At 35.1% G+C, this 21,524-nt stretch overlaps 1 long non-coding RNA gene across 1 annotated transcript; it reads left to right on the top strand.

Moving 5' to 3' along the window:
* The first annotated feature begins 805 nt into the window (after positions 1–805).
* LOC130589623 (uncharacterized) lies at positions 806–3,970 on the top strand. The gene is made up of 2 exons (XR_008967172.1): positions 806–1,438; positions 3,750–3,970. It is a non-coding gene; the product is annotated as an uncharacterized LOC130589623 (long non-coding RNA).
* The last annotated feature ends 17,554 nt before the right edge of the window (positions 3,971–21,524 follow it).

The following is a 21,524-nucleotide window of genomic DNA, read 5'->3' as shown; positions in this document are numbered from 1 at the left end:
TGCAGGAGTGAACATGACAGTGCGACACAGAGGAGGGGAGGAGGTGAACGCGACGGCTCAAGGGAGGGAGGGGGAACATTCGACGGCTCAGGAGAGGCAAGGGAACACGCGACGACAGGAAGGGAAGGGGAAGGGGTGACGAGGTGGTGTTACTGGGGTGGGGAGGCGGCGGGGGAATAACAAAAGAGGAAGGAGTGGTGGTGCTATGGTTGGAGAAGGGTAAGAGGAGGAAAAAAGAGGATTGACATTATACTAAGCAAAAACTACTCTAAATCTAAGGGTTTTGATTTCCTTTGTCCTGCTACTCCTTTCTTGATTCCATTTCTTTTACCCCATAACAACCAAACGCGCCCGTAGTATTATGTAAACTTTTGATTTATCAACAAGACACATATATTATCAATTTCTCTAATGTTTTATCTTATATGTAGTCGCATGCATAGAATAAATCATTTCATTTGTTCGATCACGAATCTTTAACTTAAATTAAAATCCTTTTTTAAATTTACAACATATATATATATATATATATATATATATATATATATATATATATAATATATATATATAATATATATATATATATATCGACTAATTAGTCTACCAATATAATAGAGCTTTTTGGCAAATAATGCACATTTTTTTGGTTGTGGACCCATCTATTATATCTTGTCACCACAACTCCACAAGTATCAAAGAGGACCGCCACTATAGCCTCAAAGGTACATATATAAAGTAAGAACTTATTCCCCACTATAATGCGAGATAGAGGCTCTAGACTAAAGTATTTGAAAATCAGAAAAAATAGAAAACCTAGCCCCTTGCATTTTCCCCAAATCGATGTCAAGATGTTCCTAGCCACCCAATTTGCGAAGTCTTTTCTAAGTTTATTCATCATCATCTCCATAATACCAGTGTTTGTAGGATGCAATGGAGCCCATTTATCCAAAATTTCCATAATTCATACCAGAAGATTTCCTCAATTTGGGGTTATAAACTCTCAAAAGAAAAGTTTGAGTTATAAGAGAAAGAATCGTTCTCACTCTGAATTTCCCCAAATAAATTCATCTTCTTCTTCAGTTAAGATTTCGCTCTATGTTGTTGATGGTATTAAAGAATTTTTTTTCTTCCCTTCAAGTTCAAAGTGGGTTTCTTAGCTAGGGTTTTAAGGGTTTCGGGTTTCATTGTAGTGGATGCCTGGATTTGGTTCTTCTCTGCTTTTCGCATCTCGTTGCTGCTCATCAATGGTGCTCAAGTGGGTGTTGGTGTTTTTTTCTCAAAAGATTTTAGGGTTTTGGTGAGTAGGAAGTCATTGTATTGTGACTTCCTTGTTCTTTCAGAACCCTAACTTCCCTTTTCTGGGGTCAAAGTGAGTGGGAAGTTGAAGTTACTTGTCTCCATTGTTATCTGACAATGGAAGCTTGAATTAGCTGCTAAGGTATGGCATTATTTAGTCCTATTACTCTCTTGTACAAGTAATTATTTGTTTTATGCTATACTTATGTTATTCAATAACATTAGAAGCATGTTCAAGACTTGATAATTGTTAGGAAAAATATGCAGAAATTTATTATGTTTGCATTACAAGAACTTTTTATTTTCTAAAAACTCCGATTTAGGCTACCGAAGCTATTGGATTGGAATTTTTCACTCCATTCTAGGCCCTAGAAGCTATTGGAATGGAGAAAAATGTTTTTGTCATCATGTGCCAAAAGAGGGCCTTGACTATTTTGTTCATCAGAAAGCTAGGAAAGAAAAATGCAATGTCTTTTTGCAAGCTATTAGTTATGTTTCGATGAATATGTATAGTTTGTCTGCCATTCAATATGTAATGTTATCATTTAAGATCTTATGGATGTTTGTTAATGTCATAGATCTCAAAATTAGAAGCTTGTGTAAGAACTTTCGTTTGTTAAAAAAAATATGTAGGATTTTTTCCACTCTAAGAATCGTTGTTCAGGCAAAGTTTCACCTCAAGATCTCCAATAATGGTCTGAGGAGTTTAGTAGCTCAAGTTCTAACAATTTTTCTCTATCCGTATTGTGTATTCTCTATCTCTATTAGTGACCTTTCTTCTCACCTCCTATCTCCAGCAAATCTTTTTAATATTTGTAGTTCTCGTAGCTTCAAAATTATCAGTTTGGAAGGGTCTAATACTAGATTTTGGGTCTTGTGGAAGCATCGGCTTGTTAACCCATTTTCTTTGATAGCCTTTCAACTAGTTATGACTCTGACAGACTTGTGGTTGCTTAATGTGTTATAGTCGAGTGCAAACACTTGAGCAACTACAAGAGGGGGGGTGAATTGTAGTTGGGGAGATTTTCTAACTTTTTGCGGAAATAAAGCGATCTTTCACTAAGAAAGATAATACACTTAAAAGAAATAAGAACAAGACAATTTTTACAATGAAAACTTCCTAGGCCCAATAGGAAGAAAAACCTTGACCACTAGGGATTTTGACTCAATTCTCTTTAATATACTTAGGCCAAAAGATTTCTTTTGTACAACCTAATATTGGACCTTCTCTGTTCCTCTAGGAACTTGTTCCCTGTCACCTTGTTCCCCCTGAACAAGTGACTTTCTCTCTTGACTTCACTCGAAGTCTTTCTCTTTCTCTCTTTTCTTTCTCTTTCTCTTTTTCTCTCGAAATAATTACAGATTTTGTTTCACACAACCCAATCTCTAATACAGTGAATAATAATGAAAGAAGAGATAAAACCGAATTTACTTTCACTAGAAAATATTACAATAAAATTCTAAAAGCTTAATTTTTTTTGTTCGTTACAACACAACTATAAGTAGATAATTGATTGCACCCATGATCTTCTCCATGAACATAGTGGAAGCTAAAATTCAGCCTCATTCATCCACTTTATAGCCGTTAGAAATCTGTTGGAAGTTATGCTGTTACGGTTCCAAATTTTCAGTCCCGATCACACGCCTTAGAATTAGGTGGGCTCTTGTGGGTTGTTGTAGTTCCTAAAATCTAGGAACTACTTCAACAGCCCTCCTTTTTAGGTGCTGGAAGTTAGCGCCTCAGAAAGCTCTTCATCAATTAGTATTTTCATTTTTGTTTGATATAGATAATCACCGCTGGCTCAAAATATTATGTGGCAGGTTTCCATCTTCAGTAAATTTGTTTATTTCAAGGCCATATTCATGTTTAGCCTATTGTTTGTTATTATAGAATTTCTTAATATGTTGATTATCCGTAATCTGAACGGTTGGTGCAGTATTGGTTGTAATTTTTTTTGGCAATTCCTATCCGGATCAAGCTCTTTTAAGGGTGGTAGTACCTCTTTGGGTGCGGAGCCCATTGGCGGTTGGGTTCATGGGCAGCAAAAGATGTCTGCCTTTTTGGCTCTACTTATCATCTGCCTAGTTATACAAGTTTTATCTTGTTGCTTAACTTATTTAAACTTTGTAGACTTCATTAGTATTTCATCCTATAACCTAGTAACCAAAAGTGTTTGTGCTGTTATTTATGAGATCCTCCTCTTTCATATGACCCAGTGGAAAATGTCCATTTCGGCCTTGATGCAGGTCCTTCTTTTAGAATTCCTCTTTGATTATAGTCAAAGAATGTTTGTATTATCTTTGTATGAAAATAAATGGTTTAAATGTTATGATACTTTATTCTTTTGGATGATTAGGTGGATGAGTTCCCCTTCTAGACGTCTAACTAATCTGATGTTGCCTTTTAGAATTTTGGTTATGTTTTATGACCTTATATTCTCTTTGCTGATCAGGTGGATGTTTTCCACTTCTAGATTTCGAGCTAAGATGAGGTTGCAAATTACAGCTCTGTTGCATCTATTAAGCAAGGCTTCCCGGTTACATTTTGTCTTTTTTCTAAAGGCGCTCATTTTCCCTAGTCGTACGTTCTTACAACAGCATCTTCTACAAAATTATCATGTTGAGTATTTCTATATCACTATACAGGTTGTCACTCACTCGAGTGCTTCCCATAGTCCCCCATGCGAGCTAAATTCCGGTTCGAATTTTTGCTTATTAAATAATTATGATTGTTGGGTTTTGGAATATTAGAGGTGTGTTAAAAAAGAACTCTTTGACTAATATCAGAGATTATGTTGTTTGTTGATTATGGTTGATTATGTGCCCACTCTTGGTCTAGTAGGTGGATTATGGTTGTTTTGGAAAGATTTTAATCAGTCTCCTTTTAATCTAATAGTGTTATATAAAGCTTCTCGGTTTATTGCTAGTAACATTACTCTCTTAAATGATCATTTGTCGTTTGTTATTATCTTTGTGTATGCACCTCCCAAAAATGAGCACAAAGCAGAGTTTTGGGATGAGATCTTTGATTATGCAAACTCTTGAACTTCCCCCTTTGTTATTCTTGGCGATTTTAATGATATTAGTTGTGAGCAAGATAAATTAGGGGGTGCTGCCTTGATGTGATTTTTGTTGGCGGTTCGAACTCTTTTTGGGTTTTTATGAATTTATGGACGAACAACAATAATAATAAAAGGGATGGGCTCTTAAATCACGGTTTAAGAGGTTCTCTTGTGAGTCTCGGCTCCAAGATCACACAAAGCCGCGGTTTGTGTATTTGAACTCTCAGTTCTATGCAAGCACGAGCTTAACACTTTTCTTAAACTCAACAAACTGATTTTATTAATGAACGAAATAGCCTTTATATAGGCGTGCAAACCTAAAGAAACTAGTAACCCTAATCCTACTGATATTATGAAACTAATAACAAGATAAGAAATAAACACCCTCCTAATCCAAGTAGAACAAGCTCAACTTGGTTATTACTAACTAGACTTCTATTCCTATTATAACTCTACTCCAATTAGAATCCTAATCCAACTAGGATTTGGATTTCTAACTCAACTAGAATTTCACACAAACTAAAACATTAAAAAGACTCCTAACAGAACTAGGAGTTATAATCCTAATAGAATTAGGAAAACTAATCCTACTAGAACTAGGAAATAAACAAATCCTAACAGAATTAGGATTTATAGAAAATGACCATATCCCATATGTATCATGCCTTTAACTCTAACATACTTCGAAATATGAGAAATCTTTTATCACAAATTTCTTGTGTTGAGCTTCCTTTCCTGGGTTCAAGATATACATGGCGCAAAAAAAGAGCAGGCCCAAATAATATCTTGGAGCGTATTGATAAAGGGGTAGCTAGTCCCATGTGGCTTAATTGCTTCCCTCAGGCAAAATTAATCCATCATCCATTTACTTCGTCGGACCACTGCCAAGTCTCCCTAGATTTATCGAAGCATAAAAGTATAAAAGTACCTCCTTTTCGATTTGAAAAAATGTGGTGCCAACGTAAAGATTATGATACTCTTGTTAAGAAAATGTGGTGCACTCGCTTTAATGGATCTCATATGTTTAATCTTGTAAAGAAATGTAAATAATTAAAGGAGGAATCAAAGAACTGGAATATGTCTCAATTTGATTGGAGATCTTTTTAGACAGCTTAGAATTGTGGATTCTAAGCTGGTTGATATTCAAGCTAATCTAATAGTGAATCCTTTGTGTTCCTCAGCTTCCTGTTATGTGAACCGACCTTCTCCAAAACCTAGTAATTAGTTAAAAGTAAAGATATTACTAACTATCATAGGAAAAGTTGGGATGTCCTCAAATGCATATGTCTCATGATTTATTGACCTTCTGCCTTTTCTTAGGATCTTCAACAGCATGTATCCCTTCCGTGTCATCTGCACGCATATAGTTCTCTGGCGTATTCACATTATCTTCCACTCTATTTTCAAGATAGGTAAAAGTGGGGATGTCCTCAAATGCATCATACTCTTCCTCATCATCAACATCACCAATGCCGAGGCTACTCCTTTTGTCGTGTACAAAAATTGACCACTCATTATCAGCAGGATCACTTACATAAAATACTTGCTCAACTTGTGATGCAAGTGCAAATGGCTCATGAGTTTCACGTAGACGACCAAAGTCCACAAGAGTGAATCTGCAAGGATCATCTTTTTTACGCAACGTCAATTACCGTCAACCCACTAGCAACAAAAGACGCAAATATGAAATCTACAGTAGTCCAGCTCCATATTTCTTCAATTCACCCATAATAATTGTTGTCAGCAAGTACATGCAACTTATCCTTCAAGCTCACGTATTGTGTAGATGACGCGACAAGTGAAACACCACTATTTTGTTGTGATGTTGACTTCAGATCTTGACGTTCAGTCCAAAACATAAACCCATTAATATCATAACCCTCATAAGAGTGTACAGCTTCACGATGACCAAATGCTGACCACTTGACTGTTTTAGAAACACTTTCATCCAAATCATTCACGACTCGTTTATGAAACCAACCAATGAACGTCTTGTTGTGCATTTACATTAATGCCCTTATTCGTTTTCCAAGGTCGCTAACACGTAATTCCTTCATATGTTCATCTAAATAAGGATGGATAGCTTTTACGTGGAGCAACACAAATAAGAGCTTGTGTACGCTTCTCTACAAAAGGTGATATCAATTTAAAACCAATTGTACCCTCCCTCAAGTCTGCCCTAGTGTCGAGATGTCGAAAGTCCAACAGGATCAACACTAGCAAAATACTCAGTCACAAAATTACTAACTTCTTGACCCAAAATCCCTTGAATTATACTACATTCAAGTTGTGCAGGATTTCGAACTTTATCCTTCAAAGTACCCATATATCGCTCAAAAGGATAGCACCACCTCAAAAACACTGGACCACACAACTTAATTTCTCGAACTAAATGGACAATGAGATGGACCATAATGTCAAATAATGTGGAGGGGGGGACATCTCAAATTTGCATAGACTTTCAACTACTCTAGCCTGCAAGGAATCGAGGGTCGACGGTTCTCGAACTTTGCTGCACATTGTAATTGTGTGCCTCACATGCATTGGAAGTATCCCACGAATTGCAATCGGTAAGAATACTTGCATCATGACATGACATGACAATCATGAGATTTCATACTCGATAACTTCAACTCACCATTTAAGGTAACAAATGGCTTCATATTTGATGAGTAGCCACTTAGAACATTAACTCCATACAATCGCAAAAAATCTGTTCCTCTGCTCTCGACATCGTGTATCAAGCCGGTGGCAAATAATTCTTCTCCGAATCCTCCACCTTCTTTTTGATTTTCCGAGTTTCTTGATCAACCCTTTCCTCCACTACTGTCTTCTTCCTTCCGTCCCTTTTCTGAGCCCACAACTCTGGTGGAAGAACGTGTTTTTCCAAGTCGTAACACATTAACATCTTTTGTCTTACCCGTAATATTCATAAGTGTCGCAAGAATAGCTTCACAAACATTCTTCTCTATGTCGCTGACATCCAAACAATGTCTGACATGTAGATCTTTCCAATATGAGAGTTTCCAAAAAATTGACTGCTTTTCCATAATCCTATAGGTCCATCAACCTCACTCGCAGGTCCTTCACTACCCCCAACTCCTTCACGCTTATACCTAGACAATCCACAACATAGACACTCTTGTAAATGCTCATACTCATTACGATAAAGCACATAATCGTTAGAACAAACATATATAACGTTATCCATACTCTAGGTCATTTTACTATTGTGGAGGTTGAAACATTTGAGATAGTGAATTTCCTACTGGTGTAATTATTGATGAACATTCTAATTTATTGAAGTAAGCTCGCATTTGATGTGTCTTATTCAAAAAAAAATCATGATATATGTTACATTTTATATACTTTGAAAGTAAATAGTACTATCTTTTTTAATAAATATAATATTTTGTTTGTTGTATAAACCACCGAAAAAGTATTTAAAACAGTTTGATTCAGGCATTCCTCGTGTCATACGCAAGCTCCCTCAGTCCCAAGCATGCCTACTAAGGGCCTGTTCTCCACATCTTATTTTCAATTCAGTTCAGTTCAATTCAGTTCAGTTCGGTTCGGTTCATATCAGTTCAGTTCAGTTCAGCTCTTGACAATACTTTTACTCTCACATATCACTATTCAGTTCAATTCAGTTTAGTTCAGTTCAATTCAATTCAGTTCAGTTCAGTTCAGTTGTTTTATGCCGAAGAGAACAGACCCTAAATATATATAGGGTTGGCAATCAGATCGGGTTGGGTCAATTTAAGGTTGACCTGATTTATATTTCAGGTCACTTACTCCTGACCCAAACCCGAAATGATTTATATTTCAGGTCGAAAACCTCAACCAAAACTCAACCTTATATTTTTTCGGGTAGACCCGAAACCAACCCAAAATGACCTGAAATAAAAATCTAAATATCCAATGATAAAAAAAAAAACTGTCAACTTAATTCAGAAAGGTATTGTACATTTAACATGTTTAAGTTTTAACATTCAAAGACGAAATTTTCAGGTTGAAATGAGCTGAGCTTGGCCCAATATCATAACCTAACCAGCTAAGGGCTAACCTAACATAGAGGTGTCAATCTGGGTCACTGGCTGGGTTTGGGTTGACCCAAGCTGGGTCGGAATGATTTGGGTCGGAATAATCTGGGTGACACTATGTCATGGGTCGGAACTGGGTGGGTCGGGTGAAACTAGGTGAGGGGATCTCGGAACTGGGTCGGAATTGGGTCGGGTGAGACTAGGTCGGCCGGTATCTGGGTTGGGTGAATTTGGGTCGGAATGGAATAAGGTTAAGTCGGTCCAAATCGGCTTTCGGAATGACTTGGGTCGGAAGAAATCGGCTTTCGGAATAATTGGGTCGGAAGAAATGGTTTCGGAATGACTTGGGTCGAAGAAAATCGGTTTCGGAATGACTTGGGTCGGAAGAAATCGGCTTTCGGGTTACTTGGGTCGGAAGAAATCGATATCGGAATAACTTGGGTCGGAAGAAATCGGGTTTCGGAATGACTTGGGTCGGAAGAAACGGTTTCGGGTTACTTGGGTCGGAAATCGATATCGGAATAACTTGGTCGGAAAATCGGTTTCGGAATACTTGGTCGGAAGAAATCGGCTTTCGGGTTACTTGGGTCGAAGAAATCGATATCGGAATAATTGGTCGGAATAATTCGGCTTTCGGAATTACTAGGTCGGAAGAAATCGGCTTTCGGGTTACTTGGGTCGAAGAAATCGATATCGGAATAACTTGGTCGGAATAACTTGGCGAATAATTCGCTTCGGAATTACTGGTCGGAAGAAATGGCTTTCGGGTTACTTGGGTCGGAAGAAATCGATACCGGAATAACTTGGGTAGGAATAATGCGGCTTTCGGAATTACTTGGGTCGGAAGAAATCGGCTTTCGGGTTACTTGGGTCGAAAGAAATCGATATCGGAATAACTTGGGTCGGAATAATCCGGCTTCCGGAATTACTTGGGTCGGAAGAAATCGATATGGGAATGAATTGGTCAGAATAAATCGACCTTCAGAATTAATTAGTGTTCAAAGAAATCGACTATCGGAATGACTTGGGACTTGGGTCAGAATAAATCGGATTTCGACTTGGGTCGCAAAATCGGATCTCGGTGGGACTTGGTTCTTGGAACGACTAAATATCGAACCGGCGGCTCCGTGGCGTATTGTGATATTGTGGTATAGATTATAGTCATTATACTTTATACTTATAGTGGTATATTATAGTAATCTGTAATTATACTGATATTGTGAATTGTGATTGGGTAATTGTTAATTTTTTAATAATACATTGAATCATTAATAGTTTGATACTTATATTATTATTATAATTTGAAATGTTACTACAATGTAAGACTTATAAATTATACTTATATTATTGGGTCATTCACCATTATTGGCTATTGGTAATTGGCCTATTGCCTAAGTTACTAAGTATCGCTCATTAGTTATTCAGTCATTTAGTTATTCGTATTCATGATTGCATATGTATTCAAGTAACAACTAACATATAACAAGTAACAAGTAACAAGTAACAATTAACAACTAACAACAAACAACCATATGGATTATTGATTATAGACTTATAGTGTTAGGGTTAATAAACTATTAAACTTAAACATTTTGTTAGTTAGTGACTTACTTACTCTTTTGTCTGAAATCTGAATCAGTTACTATATAGCAACAAAAAGAGTTAGAATTAAAGAATTAGGTTGACATGTAAAACATTAATGAAAGCATCTTAATTAATTTGTAATTATAAAATTGTTTGACTTTTCATCGTCATGGAACAACTCAACAAGTAACAATCATCAATGTTAATCACTTAATCGAATATGTCATATGAAGATCAGAAGATATACATAATCATACACTATATCACTAAAGGATGAAGATGAAATATTGAAGCTATGAAAGTAGATCATGGTCAATAATCAGTATGAAATAATAATCATGTCATTGTATCAGTAGAGGATGAAACATTGATCGAATTTCGTTAAGTTAAGGTTGACATAAATCAAATGATCATAAAGTTGGCCTATTGCCTAAGTATCGCCTATTACTCTATTAGTTATTCACTTATTTAGTTATTCTTATTGATGATTGCATAAGTATTCAAGTAACAAGTAACAAGTAACAACTAACATCTAACAAGTAACAACTAACAACCATAAGGATTATTGATTATGAACTTATAGTATTAGAGTCAATAGACTATTAAACTTAAACAGTTTGTTAGTTAGTGACATAAATCAAATTGATCATAAGATTGATTGTCTTCGACATTAATCAAAAGTCAAAACCATCAAATGATCATACGATTGATCATCGATGTTATTACACAGTTTTAACAATAATCAAAGCATACTAGAAATCCGTCTATTTCATTACTTAAATAATCACACATTAATGCATTTCATACTTAACAATTAAAATTTCACTTGTTTCACAAATTTTCACATCAATACATCATTATTCATTGAACTTTTAAAGTAAGTAGGAATTATTAAAACAGTTAGTAAACATCATTCATAATTATTTTTCATTAATGATCTTGTTCATAATTAAAAATAGTAATTAAATTTCTAAAGTTTGTAATTATTATTTATATATTAATAATTAGTAATTAGTATTACTAAACAAATTTACAAATTAATACTAAATGTCTAAAAGAACTGTATAATGAAATCTAAATGAACTCTAAATGAAATCTAAAATCAGAAATCTTAACTAAAAACCCTAAATGAACTTACAAAAATTAATCTTACCCACTCATTCAATCAATGGTTAAATCTCAACCTTTGATCTAACCCTAAACCTCAACCGTTGATCTAACCATAAATGAATAAATCTCAACCCTTGATCTAACCCTAAACCTCCCCCTAACACCCCTTAGTATATAAACCTAAAATTCTAAGTCACACGCTCATTTCAACATCTTCCTTTCTCTCTCATTCCGGCTTTTCTCTCTGAATTAGGTTTTTCTCTCATCCTCTCAGTCCCTCACTTCCTCAGATCTAATCATCTAACCCTAAAAGCTTCCCCCTAAAAGGCTAAAACTATTTCTTCATTTTCTTTTCTCTCAGTCTCTCCTCTCTCTTATTCCGGTTTCACACAGTCCGGGTAAATGAAACTCATACTCTTTATTTGCAAATTGTAGATTGGGGTAATAGTCTCTCTTATTCGGGTTTCACACGGTTCAGAAGGGTTGAAGACTTAAGGCTGATTGTTGAAGCTGTGAAGAACTAAAGATCATAAAAAAACAAAGTTTTCGTCCAAGAAGAAGCAAAAAAGAAGAAAAAAAAAAGCAAAAAAAGAAAAAAAACGCAAATTTATTCTTCAAAAAATTATGTCGCAACCACCAGGTAAGTTTTCTTTTTCTAGAGTTCTCGATTTCGTTTTTTTTTTTTAGATTTAGGAAGATCTGCACTTGCATGTGATTGTGGGAATATATGCTAGTCCAGTTTGCAGATTTACTGGAATATGATGTTTTGTTTTTCTAAATTTACTTGTTTTTTTTTTTTAAGATCTTGATTTTTTTATTATTTTACTTTTATCATATGTGAAATTGTGAATGTGAGTATGTTACTATGTGAGATCTGATATCTATACTATTTTCGGAATATCATGTGACATGTGTTTGAGATCTATACTTTGTTTTTAACTTTACTTGTTTTTTTTGTCCAGATCTAGATTATTTTGGGATCTTTTGCCATGTTTGCTACTTTTTTTCAAGTTCAGTTCTTCGTAGTGATTTTTTTTTTGTATCTTTTTTTGTATTATTTTACTTTTTATTTTTATACGGAATATGTGAGGTTGTGAGTATGTGACTATGTTTTTAAGTTTTTTTATGTGAGAGTGAGATCTGGAACTTCATAATCATAATTAGTTCATTTAATTATAATTATTATAATTTAATGTGAAATTGTGAATGTGAGTATGTTACTATGTGAGATCTGATATCTATACTATTTTCGGAATATCATGTGACATGTGTTTGAGATCTATACTTTTTTTTAAACTTTACTTGTTTTTTTTGTCCAGATCTAGATTATTTTGGGATCTTTTGCCATGTTTGCTACTGTTTTCAAGTTCAGTTCTTCATAGTGATTTTTTTTTGTATCTTTTTTTTGTATCTTTTTTTGTATTATTTTACCTTTTATTTTTATACGGAAAATGTGAGATTGTGAGTATGTGACTAACTGACTATGTTTTTAAGTTTTTTTTTATGTGAGAGTGAGATCTGGAACCTTCATAAATCATAATTAGTTCATTTAATTATAATAATTATAATTGTATATAATAATCATAATTAGTTTTTTTATGTGAGATCTGAATAATAAAATCATCTAGGGTTTGTGTTCTAGAATCTAGCCTCGGGTTTTACTTAAATTGAATAATAAAATTAATAAAATTTATTTATGTTAAATAATAAAATGATCTAGGTCTGTCTTTTATTGGGCTAGGGTTTGTGTTCTGGGTTCATAAGTTCATTTATGTTCCTGTTTTCTGGGTGCAAGTTTTGGGCTAGGGAGGGCTTTGTGTTCTAGGTTTTATGTTTTGGGCTTGTTTCTGGGTGCTTGTTTATATTGAACATTTGGACTGTCTTTTGAGCTTTGTTTTTGGGTTTAGGGCTTGACTATTTAGGGCTTGACTATTTAGGGCTTGACTATTTAGGGTTTGAGTGTTTAGGGTTTCTGTTTAGGGTTCACAACAAGATCCGTGTCTTTAGCGTCTGACCTTAGCGTCCGTCTAACAAAACAGACGGTATCCGCGAAAATAGTGTCCGTATTACAATCAGACGGTAAATAGCGTCTACATTAGCGTCCGTTTACGAAGCAGACGGCAAGTAGCGTCCGCTCATGGACGTTAGCGTCCGTTTTGGAAGCAGACGCAAATTAGCGTCCGTCAAGCGGACGCTAAAGTCCCTTGGCGGACGCTATTTTTGCGGATATACCAAGAACTCTTCGACCCCTCTCCAGAATTTTTCGACCACACCTTCCCCAATCTACGAAAAACCTAACCTCACTCTCTCATTTTCGCCGGCGAATCTCTACCTCCTGTCGTCGGACACTCCTAACGCCGCCGGACTCGCGACTTTGCCGCCCTGCCGCTGCTTTCTCTCTCTCTTTGCGTGGCGTTCTAAACCTCACTCTCTCTCTCTTCACGTGGCGCCGCAGCTCCTCTCTCTCTACGCCGCCGCCGCCTCCTTTTCTCTCTCTTCTACAGTTGTTTAAGGTATGGATTTATACTTTAATTTTGTTGATTTTTTGCTTGAATTTCTTGTTGTTAATTAGGGTTTTTGGTATTTTTGATGTATAGTTGTTGTTCATAGTTGTTGTTGATAGTTGTTGTTATTGTGTGTGATGATTGTTGTTGTTTTTAATTGTATTGTTGTTGTTGTTTACTGAATTTGTTGTTGTTGTTTTTAATTGTATTGTTGTTGTTGTTTAGTGAATTTGTTGTTGTTGTTTTTAATTGTATTGTTGTTGTTTTTAATTGTATTGTTGTTGTTGTTTAGTGAATTTGTTGTTGTTTTTAATTGTATTGTTGTTGTTTAGTGAATTTGTTGTTGATAATTGAACATGTTAAGTGTTGTTGTTGTTGATAATTAAATATGTTAAGTGTTGTTATTGATAATTGAATATGTTAAGTGTTGTTGATAAAAGAACATGTTTAGTATTGGTGTTGTTCATCAACTTGTTTAATTTATTCATGATAATTAGTGAAGTGATGTTATTAATGTTACATGCTTTTGATAAATTGAGTGATTAATTTATTACACGTATATTTAGTTGTATCGAATTGAGTTGATTGTTTAGTATACTAGACTTAGTGTATATTTAGTATATGTTCACTATATATTTGTGAATGTATTTATTATGTAGTGTTGTTAATCTTTTGTATTTGTTAGTTATTCTTAATTATTCATAAATTTTCTAATATTTGTCTACTATATATCTTACGTACTTCTATTAACAAGTAGTGAATATAGTGAATTGATATTTTCTAGTTGTATGTAGAATTTTAAATTATGAAAAGGAAGGAACGTAGCTGGATGTATAACAGACTTGATGGGCGTTCCCTTAGAACTGAGTTTGTGAAAGGAGTTGATAAGTTCATTGAGTTTTGTTTACAACATCCTCATTTAAATGACGGTGACAAGATAAAATGTCCATGCATGAGGTGTAATAACTTGCGTTACTTGGATGTGGACACGGTCAAAGTACATTTGTATAGTAAGGGTTTTAAACCGAATTACTTTGACCGGTTATGTCATGGTGAACGTGCTACGGGGTCCTCCTCATCTTCCGCTCAGTCAAATTCATATATGGATATGGTTGTGGGTGCTTTAGGGAATACTGAAAATCATGCCATGCTTGCTGGTTCAAACTCAGTTGAAGAAGAAGCGAATGGTGAAGCAAAGAAGTTTTTCGACCTTCTCAAGTCAGCCGAGAATCCCTTGTATGAAGGGAGCATGATGTCCGTGCTGGAGATGGCTTCTAGAATCATAAGTTTAAAGTGTGAGTATAACCTACCACACAGGTGTGTTGATGGGTTTCTTAGTTTATTTAATGAGGTGATACCCCAGAACAACAACATGGGAAAAACTTTCTACGAGACAAAGAAAGTTCTAAAGGGTTTGGAGCTTCCTCATGAGAGGATACATGCATGTCCTAAAGGTTGTATGTTGTTTTGGAAGGGTGATGCTCACTTAGATAAGTGTAGTGTATGCGGTAGTGATCGGTCAAGAAAGAAACTTCTAAGGGCAAGCTTATTCCTGCAAAAGTGTTAATCTACTTTCCAATCACATCGAGGTTGCAGAGGTTGTTTGCAACTAAGAATATCTCTCAGGAAATGACATGGCATGCCGACAATCCTCGAATGCAAGGTACCTTAGCACATCCAAGTGACAGTGAAGCATGGAAACACTTTGATAGAACCTTTCCCGATTTCGCCGTTGAGGCTCGAAATGTTAGACTCGGGCTGTGCACCGACGGATTTTCTCCATATGGTAAGTTCGGAGGGCAATATTCATGCTGGCCAGTTATCCTCACACCATATAATTTGCCTCCATCCATGTGCATGAAGAAACCATTCATGTTTCTTTCTTTGCTCGTTCCGGGGCCTAAAAATCCCAAAGCAAACTTGGATGTGTTTATGCAACCTCTAGTTGAAGAGTTGAAGCAGTTGTGGCATATTGGGGCTATGACCTATGATGTTTCAAGGAAGCAAAATTTCAACCTTCGAGCAGCGCTGCTTTGGACAATTAGTGACTTTCCTGCGTATGGTATGTTGTCCGGATGGTCTACTGCTGGAAAGAAGGCATGCCCTTATTGCATGGATAAAAGCAAGGCATTCTGGCTTGAACATGGGGGTAAAGTGACATGGTTCGATTGTCATCGACAATTTCTTCATTCTGACCACCCATTTCGAAGGAATAAGACTGCTTTTTGTAAGAATAGGGTTGAGAATGGCGTAGCTCCTCACATAATGTCTGGAGAGGAACTGTGGCAGTGCGTGAAAGACTTACCTAAAGCAACTGATGGTCCTGAGGCGCTGAACCGATTGAAGAAGGATAAAAAAGGTTGGTTGAAACAGAATATTTTGTGGGAGCTTCCATATTGGAAAGATTTGATTATCCGTCATAACTTAGATGTCATGCATGTTGAGAAGAATTTTTTCGACCAACTCATTAACACTGTGATGGATGTGAAGGGTCAAACTTCAGACACCCTTAGTCGAAGAAAGGACATGGCACATTTCTGTTTAGGGTTTAGCGCTTAGGGTTTGGGGTTTCTATTTAGGGTTTGAGTTTAGGGTTTCAGTTTAGGGTTTCTGTTTAGGGTTTCTGTTTAGGGTTTGAGTTTAGGGTTCGAGTTTAGGGATGGGGATAAAACCCTAAACCCTAAACCTAAACCCTAAACCCTAAACCTAACCCTAAACTCAAACCCTTCGGCCTAACCCTAACCCTACGGCCTAAATTGAATAATTAATTAATTATGTGACTGTTTTTTATGTGAAATCTGGAACACATTTTTTAAAATAACTATAATTGTATATTAAATTGAATAAATTCTTTTATATTAAATTGAATAATAAATCCATTATGTGATTGTTTTTTTTATGTGAGTCTGGAACATACATTTTGTAAAAATAATTATACTTTTATATTAAATTGAATAAATTCTTTTATATTAAATTGAATAAATTCATTATGTGACTGTTTTTTTATGTGAGATCTGGAACATTCATTTTGTTATAATAATTATAATTGTATATTAAATTGAATAAATTCTTTTATATTAAATTGAATAATAAATTCATTATGTGACTTTTTTTATGTGAGATCTTGAACATTTATTTTGTTATAAAAATTATAATTGTATATTAAATTGAATAAATTCTTTTATATGAAATTGAATAATAAATTCATTATGTGACTATTTTTTTTATGTGAGATATGGAACATACATTTTGTAAAAATAATTATAATTGTATATTAAATTGAATCAATTCTTTTATATTAAATTGAATAAATTCATTATGTGACTTTTTTATGTGAGATCTGGAACATTTATTTTGTTATAATAATTATAATTGCATATTAAATTGAATAATTTTTATATAATTAAATAATAAATTCATTATGTGTCTGTTTTTTATGTGAGATCCAGAACATTCATTTTGTAAAAATAATTATAATTGTACATTAAATTGAATCAATTTCTTTTATATTAAATTGCTTAAATTCATTATGTGATTTTTTTTATGTGAGATGTGGAACATTCTTAAACCTGCCCTAAACCCTAAAACTTGACTTTGACTCTTAAATCTGATCTAACCCTACACATAACCGACTCCTAACCCTAGAATCTGCTCAAAACGTTTAACTTGTTTTTCAGTTCATCCATTGACATTGAACTCCATTATTGGTCCAATTCTTTGTCTGTTGATGAGGAAACTGTTTCTCCCCAAACCCATGACCCTGTCCTGTTTGGGAGGCGTACGGCTAAGGTTTGGCAGCACTTTACTTTGTTTAAAACAGAAGATATATGGTAAGATTTTTTCTACATGTAAGCACTGTAATGTTAAAATCTATCGTGCTGAGGGAACACAAGGTACTAATAACCAAAATAAACACTTAGAAAAATGTGATGCTTACTTAAAAGTTAAAGTTGCTCAACATGGGGGCCATTATGATTAAAAAACTTTATGTCGTATATTTGCTGAAGCTATTATGTGTCATGGATATCCATTTTTGATGGTTGAGCATGCTAAGCATAGAGAATTACTTTCTTTCTTGAATCCTAACGTGAAGCATATTTCTAGGAATACTATGCTTAAGCATTGTACTAATCCGTTTGCTGCCCTTAAAGCTCAATTAAAAATAGCTATAGGTAATTTAGAAGGAAAAATATGTTGTACTTGTGATTTGTGGTCTGCTCTTAACAATATTAGTTTCACTATTTTGACTGCTCATTATGTTGATAACTCTTGGGTGTTCGTTCTAAAATTCTTCTTTTTAGACATTTTCCTGGTTCCCACACTGGTAAGGAGTTGGGTAAGTTTACTCATGATTTGTTTGATGAGTGGAATATTAGAAATAAAGTGTTTTCTTTGACTTGTGATAATGCTACTACCAATGATGTTATGATTCAAGAAATGGTTAGGGACTTAAATAGGACTAATTTGTTGCCTTGTTCTGGTAAATTTTTTCATATTAGATGTGCTGCCCATATATTGAATTTGATTGTTCAAGCTGGTTTTAAGTTTATGGATAAAACTGTTATGAAGTTGCAACAAGTTGTTTCATATGTTTCTTATTCGAACATTAGGAAAGAGAGGTTTGATGATTGTGTTAAGTATGTGAATACTGGTTTTTCTGGTTTGTTAATTGGTGATGTTCGTACTCGTTGGAATTCTACTTTTCTTATGCTTCGTAGGTGTTTAGAAGCTAGGGAGGCTGTAGATAGGTATTGTTTGCTTGAGCATGGTTTAGATGTTTCTTTAATGATTTTGAATGGGAAACTGTCCAAAATGTTTGTGATTTTCTTGAACCGTTTTATGATATCACATGTCTTTTTTCTGGTTCTGATTACCCCACTGCCAACTTATATGTGGAGAATATTGTTTTGATTGAAAGTATTTTGTATTATGCTCAAGAAAACCCAACTGATTCTATTCGTCTTATGGCTGCTCCTATGTATCAAAAATTTAACAAGTATTGGCAAAATTATTCTCTAATTCTTACTATTGCTATCATGCTTGATCCCCGTTACAAAAAAAAATTTGTTCATGAGTTGTATGCTACTGTTTATTTGCCAGAAGATCTTAATAATAAGGTTAAAGAAGTGTTATGCTTTTAGCGAGTTGTATATGCACTATGTTACTGTTTATTCTCACCTACAATCTTCTTCCACTACATCTTCTATGACTACCGGTTCTGAGTCCTCCACTCCAAGTTTTGCAAGGTCACTTGTACGTCCATTTGAGAAGGCCAATCTTGGAAAGGTCTGCTATTATGTGTATCATTTTATTCAATTTGTCATTGTTGTTTGGTAATAGTTTAGTGATATATTATTTACTTTGCTGTTTTGAGATTTTTGGTGCCAATGTTGCTGCTAGTAGGGGTGTTGAAAATGATATGGAATCATATTTCAATGCCCCACATGTTCCTGCTGACCAAGATGACCACTTTGATGTTTTGGCTTTTGGAAATCTCATGTGACTGTTTATCCTATTTGTCTCGGATGGCTAGAGATGTTGGCTATTCCCATTACATCTGTGGCTTCCGAGTCTTCATTTAGTAGGGGGGCAAATTTTACAAAAGTATCACACACGTTTGCTACCCAAAAATGTTGAGGCGGCTATAGTGACTTGCCAAAATTGGATATTTGGTTATTCTAAGGATGAGGATGAGGAGTCTCTTGAGGTTGTTAAGGATATGGAGCCTACTGATATTGATTATGATTCAATTCCTTAAACTGTGATGTTTTTGTTTGATGGTTCATGGCTGTTTTGGTGATGGTTGTTTGCTGGTTTTTGTCGTGGCCTATTGAAATCAGTTGATGGCTGTATTTTGGGTTTGTGTTTGGGTTTTGGGTTTGGTTTAGTTGTTCTATATCCTTTTGCTTCATAAATTAATGTCCCTTGCGCAAAGATAATTGGGGTCCATGGTTAGCGACTTTTTTTTGCCTACATTTAACTTTACACACATGTTTGCCCTTAGTGTCACAATGCATCTCTATATTTCTGTTGCTGGCTTCATTGAACATGATACATACTTGGTTGGTATTGTTGATGCTTGTGTCACTTTGCTGGATTTCTTGTCGTGTTAAGTTGTGTTGTCAATTGGAGTTGAGTGTTCGATGATGAGGTGAAAGTTTTACCTGAGAGCTGTTGTTCTTTCTTTATAAAACGTCCCTATGGTTGTTAGCGACTTTTTTTGCCTACATTTAACTTTACACACTTATTTTGCCCTTAGTGTCACAATGCATCTCTACATTTCTGTTGTTGGCTTCATTGAACATGATACATACTTGGTTGGTATTGTTGATGCTTGTGTCACTTTGCTGGCTTTCTTGTCGTGTTAAGTTGTGTTGTCAATTAGAGTCGAGTGCTCGATGATGAGGTAAATTTTTACTTGAGAGCTGTTTTTTTGCTGCCTTATTTCTCTCAAAAATTTGTCTTTGGTATTTATAATTTCCTTTTATTTAGAATTTTTTGAGTTTATAATTTCAGGTTCATCAAGTGCAAATTTGGACAAAGGAAAGGGTAAGATGATTTATGAGAGGGTGGGTTGTAGGAAATCTCTAAGACAAAAATGTAGACGACTTGGTGAGGAAGGAAAAAAAAACTAAGGAAAATGTGTTTACAAAGGTGATAGTATGTGGTTTAGAGGCTGCTGGTGGTGGGGTACAGGCTGGTGGTGTTGTGTTAGAGGCTGGTGGTGGTGGCTTGGAGGCTGGTGGTGGTGGTGTTAACAATGATGGGTTGGAGATTTATGTGGAGGGTGAAGATGGGGAACTCACTCGATTCCGGGTTTTTGAAGAATGGGATCACACTATTATTGATGAAGGTCATGAGATACCAATGAGCCCTTTCAATGAGATGGAGGACCCCGAAAATCTCTGTTTTCTGCTTGTTCGAGGGGCGTATTAGTTGCTGCCTTGCTGGGAAATTGGAATTTTTGAACTAATTTTTTGCTGCCTTGTTGGGCCATGTAAATTGTGATCAGTATGTAATTTTTTGTTTATTAGTAATGATTAACCTAACTTGTTAAGTATTAAGGAATGCTGTAATGGCCTAATGTTGTAATGATTAACCTAAATTTTTTGTTTAGGGCGTATTAGTTGCTGCTTTTGTAATGGATGTAATGGATGTTGGAAACTTGGAAAGGGCCAAGTGTTAATGAAAGTATGAAACGGAATTTTATTTGGCAGTTTTTGTTCAATTTTATTTTTATTTTCTTTTTGTTTGTCTAACTCTAATTCTGATTTTATTTAATATATTTTCAATATTTATTAAATACTAAGTATTTAAGTTAGCTCTAAAACAGCATGTTATAATTTACATATAAACTCTAAAAATATTGTAATTTCTAAACATAACCAATTATAAATGGGCTGGAAATGTACATAATGATTAATACAATTCGACTATTTACATAAATCAAAAAAAAAAGTTGGAGGTTAAGAATTAAGATACCCTATGGCCTATGGCCTATGGCCTATGCCCTATGGTGTACGAAAGCCATGGCTTAAATGCATGTCTAACAACGGAAACTATGTGTTCCATCTCCGCCTAATCGAGTACTACTCCAAAGATTAATGTACTTGTCAGAAAAAATGTGTTCATCGATATTTAAAAAAAATAAAGATAAAACTTGAAATAAATGGTAATCTTATACGTCTTCGGTCTTGCACTCCAAAAACAAATAAATGGTGTTGGGTCGGGTTTACTTGGGTCGGGTTTACTTGGGTCGGAATGGCATTGAGTCGGGTTTACTTGGGTCGGGTGCTAACAAGGTAGGGTCGCAATTGGGTCGGTGATAGCTGGGTTGGGTCACAACTCGGTCGGTGATAGCTGGGTTGGGTCACAACTGGGTCGGTAATAGCTGGGTTGGGTCACAACTGGGTTGGGTGGTAACT

The sequence above is a fragment of the Beta vulgaris genome, chromosome 8 (genome assembly GCF_026745355.1).
Source record: "Beta vulgaris subsp. vulgaris cultivar EL10 chromosome 8, EL10.2, whole genome shotgun sequence".
Classification (NCBI taxonomy): domain Eukaryota; kingdom Viridiplantae; phylum Streptophyta; class Magnoliopsida; order Caryophyllales; family Amaranthaceae; genus Beta; species Beta vulgaris.
Note: the sequence above shows the minus strand (reverse complement) of the source record. Positions and strands in the feature narration are given on the sequence as shown.